This window comes from Macaca mulatta, chromosome 4 (assembly GCF_049350105.2).
Source record: "Macaca mulatta isolate MMU2019108-1 chromosome 4, T2T-MMU8v2.0, whole genome shotgun sequence".
In the NCBI taxonomy this organism is placed as follows: Eukaryota; Metazoa; Chordata; class Mammalia; order Primates; family Cercopithecidae; genus Macaca; species Macaca mulatta.
Genome location: NC_133409.1, coordinates 106,980,611 through 106,992,084, shown reverse-complemented (window position 1 = coordinate 106,992,084; position 11,474 = coordinate 106,980,611). Strand labels below are relative to the sequence as shown.

The window sequence follows — 11,474 nt, the reverse complement described above, 5'->3', positions numbered from 1 at the left end:
AGCACAATGCAGGGGTATGGGGGGCCCCCACTGATGTCTGCACATGCATTCACACTGGTGGTGGTGTTGGCACGAGGATGGGTCACTAATGGGCACAGGATTGTGTGCACCCTCTGTGCACATTCACATGGGCAGCAGTGGCAGCTCAGAGTAGGGGCAGGTCTGCTGTTCTCTGTGCCTAGTTTCACCCAGGTGCAGTGTAGGGCAGGGGTGTGATGCTAGTGGTAGTGGGGTTGGCAGGCTCTGTACCCATCAAAACTCCCACAGCAATGGCAGTTCAATGGGGTCATGGGGAGGGGTGCACTCACACCAGCACCAGTGGCATGGCAGGGTGTGTGCCCACATACACACACTGGTAAGGAAGGGGACGTAATGTTTGCCCACACATACGCATGCCAACAAAGCAATGTAGGGGTGGATGTGGGTAAGTGCATGCAGGCAAAGCAGCATGAAGAGGCTGCAGTGGGAGGTGTGAGTGGATGGGTGCATGTCAATGGTGGCTACTCTGCTGGAGCTTTCTGTGGTCAGGCATGGTCTGCCAGCACAGGAGCTATGATGAAGGTGCCCAGGAGGTACCCTTTGGGTACCCAAGGCTACACTGCAAGCAGGCACAGCCAGGCTGGGGCCCCAGGGGAGGCCAGTATACCAAGGGGTACTCAGACTGTACTGGCCCAATCTCATGGGCAAGATCATCCTGCAGAGTTCAGGTCTTACATTTCCCCCAGCACTAATGTCTCCTAGAGAAGCAAGTCAAGCCTAGGGAAGTGGGCGCCCCTGGCTATGCTCCACTACAGATGCTCCTGCAGCAAACCCTCTGGTCTTCACGTCAGCTGAAGTTCTGACTCTACCACTTCTCTATAAAGCTCTCCCTGCCAACTCAATTGTCCTGAGCAGGCAAATAGGTTGCTCAACTCACTCCTTTCCTGGTAGTCACCGAATGCCAGGAATTAGTCCCAGTAGCCCCATGCAGGGCTCCCAGATTCTTCCTTTTTCAGCCTAGCATCTGTGTCTTCCCTCCATCCACTCTCAATGCCTTTCCTCTGAAGATCTGTAAGGAGTGTGCCAGTCTTAATGTTACAGTCCCTCAGAGACAGATGTTCCTTCTAGTTGCATCTAGTTAGCCATCTTGCCCCCAATCTACATCAGTCTTTACATATCCTTTTAATTATTTTTTAATTGCTGAGCTAAGAAGAATATGCACATTTTAAATGTTTTATTGCATATCGTATATATAATTACATGTTACATATTTTATATTGACCTCCCAAAAGATAGTATACTCCTTGTAACATTTTATTAGGATATTTGCTTCCCCACAACCTTCCCATAATTAAGTGTTGTCATAAGTCTGAATATTTAGCTAGTTTGATAAGTATAGAACGATATCCCCTTATTTTGTCCACTAGTTATAGTTTACCAACTCCTGCTCTAAGGGATTCAGAAATAGCACTTACAGAAAAAGAATTATTAGGCTGAAGGGGTACAGGCAATGAAGAACCAAGGATTTCTAAGAGGGTAGGGCTACCACTTCCCGTCAGAGGGGAAGAAACATCAGAGGCAACAGATCTGATCTTAACTATAAAAGTGGTCCAGCCAGGTAGGAAGACAGCTCCCTAAGGGTATGCCCAGAGCTGCCAGTAAAACAGGCCCTAGGTGAGAGGGAGGAGTTGGCCTTGATGGTCAGCTCCACTAGGCCATCTGCACACTGATCTACTGACTTTCACAAAGAATAACAAGGAATGAGGACTGGAACCTGGAAGGGAAGCACCCTCCTGCCATCATCCCCTCAACAATGTCCCTCTAGCACCCTCTGTTGATAAAGCTTAGCATCAAGCCAGCTGGAGAAAAAATCTTTACCAGGTTCAGCTCCAGTATCACAAAGCAGTATGCAGAATGGTAGTTGGAGCTGAAAGACAATACATTGAAAACTGATATATAGGTGTAAGATTTTTCTGGTGATTCAGCTTTATTTAATGATATAAAGGAACAAAAACTTAGCATATCCTTGTAATCTAAACATCAAGTCTTAGCAGAGCTTTTGACAGACTATAGCAAATGGATGACATAAATGACTCCAATCCTTCCTTCCTCCCTTTACCCATATCTTTTGCCACATGCCTTTGCAGTTCTGACCCCTAAAAAGGCAGGGTCTACTTCCTTACCTTTTGAATTTGGAAAGCTCTCCTGTTCTTGGATGGTTTTGCAACTTGCTCAAGCCAATGTTATCAGACGTGATGCAAGCAGAAGCCTGAAATTTTATTTATATGTCTCTGCCTACCTATTGCCCACTGCCATTGTCATGAAAACATGTCCAGTTTGACCTACTGGAGGACATAAGACACGTGGAGTGAAACCAAGTCATCCAATTTTGCAAGAATGACTAGATCAACCAACAGCCTGCTGGCACACAGTCATGGAAGCAAGCCCAGCCAAGAACAGCAGAGCTGCCTAGCTGACAGATACATGAGCAAGCCCTGCCATGACCAGACTAGATGAGGGGAACTCCAGAGTATAAGCTGAATAAATGCTTACTGTTGTATACTACACAGATGTTTTGTTTATTACACAGCATTACAATAACAACACTAATTCGTGTTAACTAATACACTTTCCTTCTATATATTAATAGATGAAAGCAACATGATTTGTATACCACACAGGTTTATGGGTAGCAGATGTTTTACTATGAAAGCTCAGATTCCTTCTTATTTTCCCACATTAAAAATATCCAACCTCAGCTTCTAGGTAATGGTTAGGTATACTGTAAGTCAGGGTGAAAACTTTTCCCAGGACCATCTTTGGAGTTGCTAGACATGAGCATGAGTAAACTGCTAATGAATCTGTTAAGGCATAAAAGAGGACCCTAGCATTTGCAGGCTAGAGGAGTGGTTTCTTTCATCCTTAATACCTCCAGTTTAGAAGTCCTCAGCACATTCATAGAGACGTCCAAACTTACCTACATCAGCAGCTTAGCCCACCACCATCTACTCTATCTAAAAAGGTCCACCACAACACAAAATCTACATAAGAGCAAAACATAAAAGCTTTTCTTCTTCAGCGCACTTCTACTAGGTCATTCCAAGAATCTTACTCTGAATAAAGGCATTTTCCTGATAAGGTACTCAAGATCCCCGTGCCATACCCTGTCAGCCTCCTGTAGCCTGCCATCCTTCATCTTTCTCCCAACCCTGATTTATCTCTATCCTACCATACATCAAACCTGCTCTCAGATGTGAGCTTCCATGGGACTCACATTCACTGAGATTACAGTGACTGATAACTGAGGGGCAATTGAAGCTTACCAAGGAAAGGGTTTAAGTGTAAAAGACAGACTGGCAGACATCAGTAGTAGAATAGGAAGGAAGGTGGGGAGCGCAGCCGGAGGCAGGGCCAGCTTCATGGGTGGGAGACATGTATAGTCAAACAGTGCCCTGCACCTATAAGAATCCCCCACTTGGTTTAATGTTCTGCTGCTGCCACCTTGAAACTTTCAGTAATTTTTGAACAAGGGATTCTGCATTTTCATTTGTGTTCGGTCCCAAGGATCCTGTAGCTGGGCTTGTCCAGAGGTAACAGATTGTTCTTCCAGATGTGTTCTGTTCTAAAAAAGAGTGGGATTTCATGTATGGAAATAATTTTATCTACAAAGTCTTCTAGGTGTCAATAATCTAATAAGCCACTGAAGTCTAATCCTAACATCTACTATTTTAAACCTCCATTTTTTCCTCCTTTTCCATAGTCATTTATATGCCAGTGCATACACCCTTTAAAAAGAGTGGAAACAGATATTGGTAAAAGTCTGAAAATGATCTGTGAGAGGACTGTTTTGATTTCCCCCAAAATAGAACAAATTTACTATTAATAACCCTGGATCATGTTAAACGTACTGCTGGGACTGCCATATAAACCCTTATCTCTCTTGACTTCATTCCACATTCTGTTCTGTGGCAGGGAAAATGGAGATCTAAAATGCAATTTTTCCCTAAAGGTAACATTTTATGTACTATTTATTAAACCTACATTGTGTGTCAGGTATCTTTAAAAACCCATTAAAATGACTTCTTTCTAAAATAGCCTTTTCAATTACCTCTCAACGTAATACCTTTGTAACTCTTCCAGATGTTTTAAAGCCCAAGGACTGGAGTTTCCTAGAAGTGTCATTATTGCTTCCAGGCAACAATGAATCTGTTTACTGAATTTTTCCTTAGGCTTTCTTTGTTGCACTATATTTTATATCCTTCCTTTGTGGAACATCCCCCAGAGTCCATCCACATCCCATTAATACAAGGGAGAAAACCCCAGCCCTTGGATTTTGTTTCCCCCTACTAACAAATGAATGAGGCTGACTGCCTGTCTGTTTAATACAGTGACACAGAAACTCCCATTCATCTCTAAATCTGCTGCTAAAAGAGTTTAAAAATCCAATCTCTAGAGTCATCCTTTGTATTAATAATTATTACTGAAATGATTATTTTTAAAGTATAATGGATACTTGGAAGAGGCTATATAATACTGAGCAGAAAATAATTAAATACTCACATCTCTTCCATTCTTCTTAGAGCTTCTGTTAGATATGCAGAAGAAGTCAATGATGTTAGAGATGTTATCTTCTCGCTACAAATTGAGGGATCACATACTCAATTTATACACCAAGCAGGAAGGAATCCTTTCCACCAGGAAGAACTTAATCAATCTTCCTACTGATGTAGCCCGTGCAGGTCCTAACTGTAGCAAACAAAGAAAATCATGGTAAAGAACACAAAATGCAACCAGTAGTGAGAGAAAAAAGAATCAAGACAAACAGAACTTGGGATACTGAGAAAACACAATGGCCAAGGAATCCATAAAACCTATTTCTTTTACAGGGAATTTAGCTGCCCGAACTCCTCAGACTATATAAAAAAGGAGCAAAGTCTTTTTTTAGCATGACCTTTGATCATTAACAGGATCACAGTCTGAGAGCTGAATACAAATAAAGGACTCTATAATGAGAAAACAACAATTCGTGCAAGTATCACAGAGCAAAATATTATGAAAATAAAAGAATAACTGAGACAACACAAGGAGATATAAACAATAGATCAGAACAGAGATTGTTCCTTGGATCACGCCTATCTGGGATAAAGTTTTATAGAGTTTTTATTTGTTTTTTTTTTTTTTTAAATTGGCCAGGCACACTGGCTCACCCAGCAGTTTGGGAGGCTGAGGTGGGTGGATTAGCTGAGGTTAGGAGTTCCAGACCAGCCTGACCAACATGGAGAAACCCCGTCTCTACTAAAATTACAAAATTAGCCAGGCGTGGTGGCGAATGCTTGTAATCCCGGCTACTCCAAAGGCTGAGGCAGGAGAATCACTTGAATCTGGGAGGCAGAGGTTGCGGTGAGCCGTGATCATGCCATTGCACTGTAGCCTGGGCAACAACAGCGAAATTCCATCTAAAATAATAATAATAATAATGCATATCAAATTGAGCTTAAAATAATGTTTAGCACTCATTCCAGAGTCTGAGTGTAGTCACTACACAAACCTTCGTCTTCATAAAGCTCACAGTTTATAAATTCCAACAAATCTTTAGTATTAAACACAGTATAAATACAGACCTGTTTATCATGGGAAGTCATTCCAAAAGAGAATAGAAAACAAAAATGTAAACTGCATCCCTAATCACAATATGAGAAAGAAATGACAAGTTCAGCAAAAGGTAAATTTGGAGTGTGGTAAGCTTTTAAGAAAATTTTGTGCCTGCAAGCCCAGACAAAACTGGAAAATATCAGTAGTTCAAAAAGTTATTGGCATACCTAGAAAGTGCAACTATTCATTCTATCAGGACTACTGAAATATACCCTGTCTCATAAGTATACATGAATTTGCTTTGTCCTGTTGAGTAAAATGAAATAAAAGTTAATAGAAGACACATACACTCAATACTGTTTTATAAGGAAATTAAGTAGAGCATCTTGGTTTGAGGGGAAATTTAACTCACCTGAGGATGTGTAACAATTAAAAAAGAGCCAGAATAAGATGAAGAATATTTATATTAATATTGCCATGGAACCAATAAAAGTGTAATCAAATATAAATTATAAATATAAAACATTTTTTAAAACAAATTCCCAGATAAAGTAAAACTTCAAAAGAGAATTATTCAAGATCAAGAAAGACATGGTGACACAACAAAATTAGTTAAAAATAAGTTTGTAAGCACACAAAAAAAGAGAAAGAAAAATAAAGACATTCTGGCAATTAAGCCCACAAGAAGTCATGAAAAAATGCAGATACACAGAAAACATGACTTAAAGTATTTTTTAATTAAAGTGAAACGGTTAACAATCAAAGAGAAAATGATAGGTATGGAAGGGAAAGGAAATTCAACATACACAAAATTGGAGATACTGAGAGAATGGAAATTAAGGGAATGATAAATATTTAAAATGTCAATCATGAAAAAGTCATAGAAACAACATAAGATTTGAATCTATAAACTGTACAAGCACATTATGTTCCTGGAAAGATAACAGGATGGTCAACACCAAGCTGTATTTTAGTAAATGTACCAGTCAGGGTCCATCAAGGACAGAATCCGAAGATCCTCAGCAAAATACTAGCAAACTGATCCAGCAGCACATCAAAGGGCTAATCTACCATGATCAAGCAGGCTTTATCCCTGGGATGCAAGGTTGGTTCAACATACACAAATCAATAAATGTGATTCATCACATAAACAGAACCAGAACCAAAAATCATATGATCATCTCAATAGATGCAGAAAAGGTATTCAATAAAATTCAACACTGCTTCATGTGAAAACACCCTCAACAAACAAGACATTGAAAGAACATACCTACTTCAAAATAATAAGGGCCATCTATAAAAAACCCACAGCCAAGATCACACTGAATGAGCAAAAGTCAGAAGCATTCCTTTTGAAAACCGGCACAAGACAAGGATGTATTCTCTCATCACTCCTATTCAACTTAGTACTGGAAGTTCTAGCCAGAGCTATCAGGCAAGAGAAAGAAATCAAAGGCATCCAAATAGGAAGAGAAGAAGTCAAACTATTCCTATTTGCAGATGATATGATTATATACGTAGAAAACCCCATAGTCTCTTCCCAAAATCTCCTTAATCTGATAAACAATTACACAGTCTCAGGATACGAAATCAATGTATAAAAATCAGTAGCAATCCTATACACCAACATCCAAGTCAAGAACCAAATGAAGAACACAATTTCATTCACAAATGCCACAAAAAGAATAAAATACCAAGGAATACAGTTAACTAAGAAGGTGAAAGATCTTTACAATGAGAACTACAAAACACTGCTCAAAGGAATCAGAGATGGCACAAATAAATGGAAAAACATTCTACGATCATGGGTAGGAAGAATCAATATTTTTTAAATGGTCATAATGCCCAAAGCAATTTATAGATTCAATGACATTCCTATTAAACTACCATTGACATTCTTCACAGATTTTTTTTCCCAAAAAAAACTATTCTAAAATTCATAGGGAACCAAAAAAAGATCCCAGAAAGCAAAGGCAATCCTAAGCAAAATGAACAAAGCTGGAGGCATCACATTATCTGACTTCTAACTATGCTACAAGGCTACAGTAACCAAAACAGTATGGTCCTGTTTCAAAAATAGACACATAGATCAATGGAACAGAATAGAGAGCCCAGAAATGATGTCATACACCAACAACTATCAGCTATTAGGCAAAGTTGCAAAAATCAAGCAATGGGGAAAAAACTTTCTATTCACTAAATGGTGGCAGAATAATTGGCTAGCCATATGCAGAAGATTGAAACTGGACCCCTTTCTTACACCATATACAAAAATCTCAAAAAAAAAAAAACAAAACAAAACAAAAAACAAACAAACAAAAAAACCTAGGCAATACCATTCTGGACATACAAACTGGTGAAGAGTTCACGACGAAAATTGATAAATGGGACCTAATTACACTAAAGAGCTCTGGCACAGCAAAAGAAACTATCAACAGAGTAAACAGACACCCTACACAACAGGAGAAAAATTCAGCAAACTATGCATCTGACAAAATCTAATACCCAACATTTATAAGCACTTAAAACAAATTTATAAGCAAAAAACAAATAACCTCCTTAAAAAGTTGGCAAAGGCTGAGCACAGTGGCTGATGACTGTAATCCCACCTTGGGAGACCTAGGCAAGCGGATCGCCTAAGATCAGGAGTTTGAGACCAGCCTGACCAACAGAGATGATGTGAAACCTCATCTCTACTAAAAATACAAAAAAAAAAAAATTAGGACAGTGTGGTCATGTGTGCCTGTAGTCTCAGTTACTCAGTTACTCAGTTACTGAGGCAGGAGAATCACTTGAGCCTGGGGAGCGGTGGCTGCAGTGAGTCAAGATTGCACCACTGCACTCCAGCTCAGGCAACACAGCAAGACTCCACCTAACAAAAAAAAAAAAAAAACATTGGCAAAGGACATACGCAGACACTCTTAAAAGAAGTGGCCAACAAGCATATGAAAAAATGCCCAACATCACTAATCTTTAGAGAAATGCAAATCAAAGCCACAATGAGATACTGTCTCACACTAGTCAGAATGGCTATTAATAAAAAGTCAAAATATAATAGATGCTGATGAAGTTGCAAAGAAAAGGGAATGCTTATACACTGCTGATGGAAGTGTATATTAGTCCAGCCACTATGGAAAGCAGTTTGGAGGTTTCTCAAAGAACTCAAAGCAGAATTACCATTCAACCTAGCAATCCCATAACTGGGTATATACCCAAAGGATGGTAACTCATTCTATTATAAAGACATTCACAAGTACTTTTACTGCAGCAGACACGGAATCAACCTAAATGTCCATCAACAGTAGACAGGATAAAGAAAATGTGTTACAGAGGGGGAGGTTCCAAGATAGCCGAATAGGAACAGCTCTAGTCTACAGCTCCCAGCATGAGCGACACAGAATATGGGTGATTTCTGCATTTCCAACTGAGGTACCAGGTTCATCTCACTGGGGCTTGTCCGACAGTGGGTGTAGCCCAGGAAGAATGAGCCAAAGTAGGGCAGCGCATGGCCACACCCAGGAAGCACAAGGGGTTGGGGAATTCCCTTTCCTAGCAAAAGGAAGCTGTGACAGATGGTACCTGGAAATTCGGGACACCTCCACCCCAATACTGCACTTTACCAACGGTCTTAGGAAATGGGACACCAGGAGATTATATCCTGTGTCTGGCTCAGAGGATCCCACACCCCTGGAGCCTCCCTCACTGCAAAGCACAGCAGTCTGAGATTGAACTGTAAGACAGCAGCGAGTCTGGGGGAGGAGCGGCCGCCATTGCTGAGGCTTAAGTAGGTAAACAAAGCGGCCAGGAAGTTTGAACTGACTGGAGCCCACCGCAGCTCAAGGAGGCCAGCCTGCCTATGTACACTCCACCTCTGGGGGCAGCACATAGTTGAACAAAAGGCAGCAGAAACTTCTGCAGACTTAAACGTCCCTGTCTGACAGCTTTGAAGAGTAGTGGTTCTCCCAGCACGGAGTTTGAGATCTGAGAATGGACAGACTGCCTCAAGTGGGTCCTTGACCACCGAGTAGCCTAACTGGGAGATACCTCCCAGTAGGGGTGGACTGACACCTCAGACAGCTGGGTGCCCCTCTGACATGAAGCTTCCAGAGGAAGGATCAGGCAGCAACATTTACCATTCTGCAATATTTGCTGTGCTGCAGCCTCCACTGCTGATACCCAGGCAAACAGGGTCTGGAGTGGACCTCCAGCAAACCCCAACAGACCTGCAGCTGAGGGTCCTGACTGTTAGAAGGAAAACTAATGAACAGGACATCTACACCAAAACCCCACATTTACATCACCATCATCAAAGACCAAAGGTAGATAAAACCACAAAGATGGGGAGAAACCAGAGCAGAAAAACTGAAAATTCTAAAAATCAGAGTGCCTCTTCTCCTCCAAAGGAATGCGGCTCCTCGCCAGCAACGGAACAAAGCTGGACAGAGAATGACTTTGATGAGTTGAGACAAGAAGGCTTCAGACAATTGGTAATAACAAACATCTCCAAGCTGAAGGAGAATGTTCGAACCCATCGCAAAGAAGCTAAAAACCTTGAAAAAAGACTACACAAATGGCTAACTAGAATAAACAGTGTAGAGAAATCCTTGAATGACCTGATGGAGCTGGAAACCATGGCACGAGAACTACGTGATGCATGCAGAAGCATCAGTAGCCAATTCGATCAACTGGAAGAAAAGGTATCAGTGACTGAAGATCAAATGATTGAAATGAAGTGAGAAGAGAGGTTCAGAGAAAAAAGAGTAAAAAGAAAAAACGAACAAAGCCTCCAAGAAATATGGGACTATGGGAAAAGACCAAATCTACAACTGATTGGTGTACCTGAAAATTATGAGGAGAATGGAAACAAGTGGGAAAATACTCTGCAGGATATTATCCAGGAGAACTTCCCCAACCTAGCAAGGCAGGCCAATATTCAAATTCAGGAAATATAGAGAACGCCACAAAGATACTCCTCAAGAAGAGCAACTCCAAGACACATAATTGTCAGATTCACCAAAGTTGAAATGAAGGAAAAAATGTTAAGGGCAGCCAGAGAGAAAGGCCAGGTTACCCACAAAGGGAAGCCCATCAGACTAACAGCAGATCTTGGCAGAATCTCTAGAAGCCAGAAGAGAGTGGGGGGCAATAATCAACACTCTTAAAGAAAATAATTTTCAACTCAGAATTTGATATTCAGCCAAAGTAAGCTTCGTAAGTGAAGGAGAAATAAAATCCTTCACAGATAAGCAAATGCTGAGAGATTTTGTCACCACCAGGCCTGCCTTACAAGAGCTCCTGAAGGAAGCACTAAACATGGAAAGGAACAACCAGTACCAGCCACTGCAAAAACATGCCAAATGGTAAAGACCATCGATCTAGGAAGAAACTGCATCAACTAACGAGCAAAATAACCAGCTAACATCATAATGACAGGATCAAATTCACACAAAACAATATTAATCGTAAATGTAAATGGGCTAGATGCTCCAATTAAAAGACACAGACTGGCAAATTGGATAAACAGTCAAGACCTATCAGTGTGCTATATTCAGGAGACCCATCTCCTGTGCAGAGACACACATAGGCTCAAAATAAAGGGATGGAGGAAGATCTACCAAGCAAATGGAAAACAAAACAAAACAAAAAAAGCAGGGGTTGCAATCCTAGTCTCTGACAAAACAGACTTTAAACCAACAAAGAACAAAAGAGACAAAGAAGGCCATTACATAATATTAAAGGGATCAATTCAACAAGAAGAGGTAACTATCCTGAATATATATGCACCCAATACAGGAGCACCCAGATTCATAAAGCAAGTCCTTAGAGACTTACAAAGAGACTTAGACTCCCATGCAATAATGGGAGACTTTAACACCCCACTGTCAACATTAGACAGAACAACA

At 40.8% G+C, this 11,474-nt stretch overlaps 1 long non-coding RNA gene across 1 annotated transcript in view; it reads right to left on the bottom strand.

The window, feature by feature from the left end:
• Positions 1–1,198: 1,198 nt before the first annotated feature.
• LOC106998005 (uncharacterized) overlaps positions 1,199–11,474 on the bottom strand; it is an 80,251-nt gene continuing 69,975 nt past the window's right edge. The window contains exons 2-3 of the long non-coding RNA XR_001444333.3: positions 4,540–4,725; positions 1,199–3,601 (exon numbers count right to left, since the gene is read on the bottom strand). This is a non-coding gene — a long non-coding RNA (uncharacterized LOC106998005). The remainder of the gene's footprint in view (positions 3,602–4,539; positions 4,726–11,474) is intronic.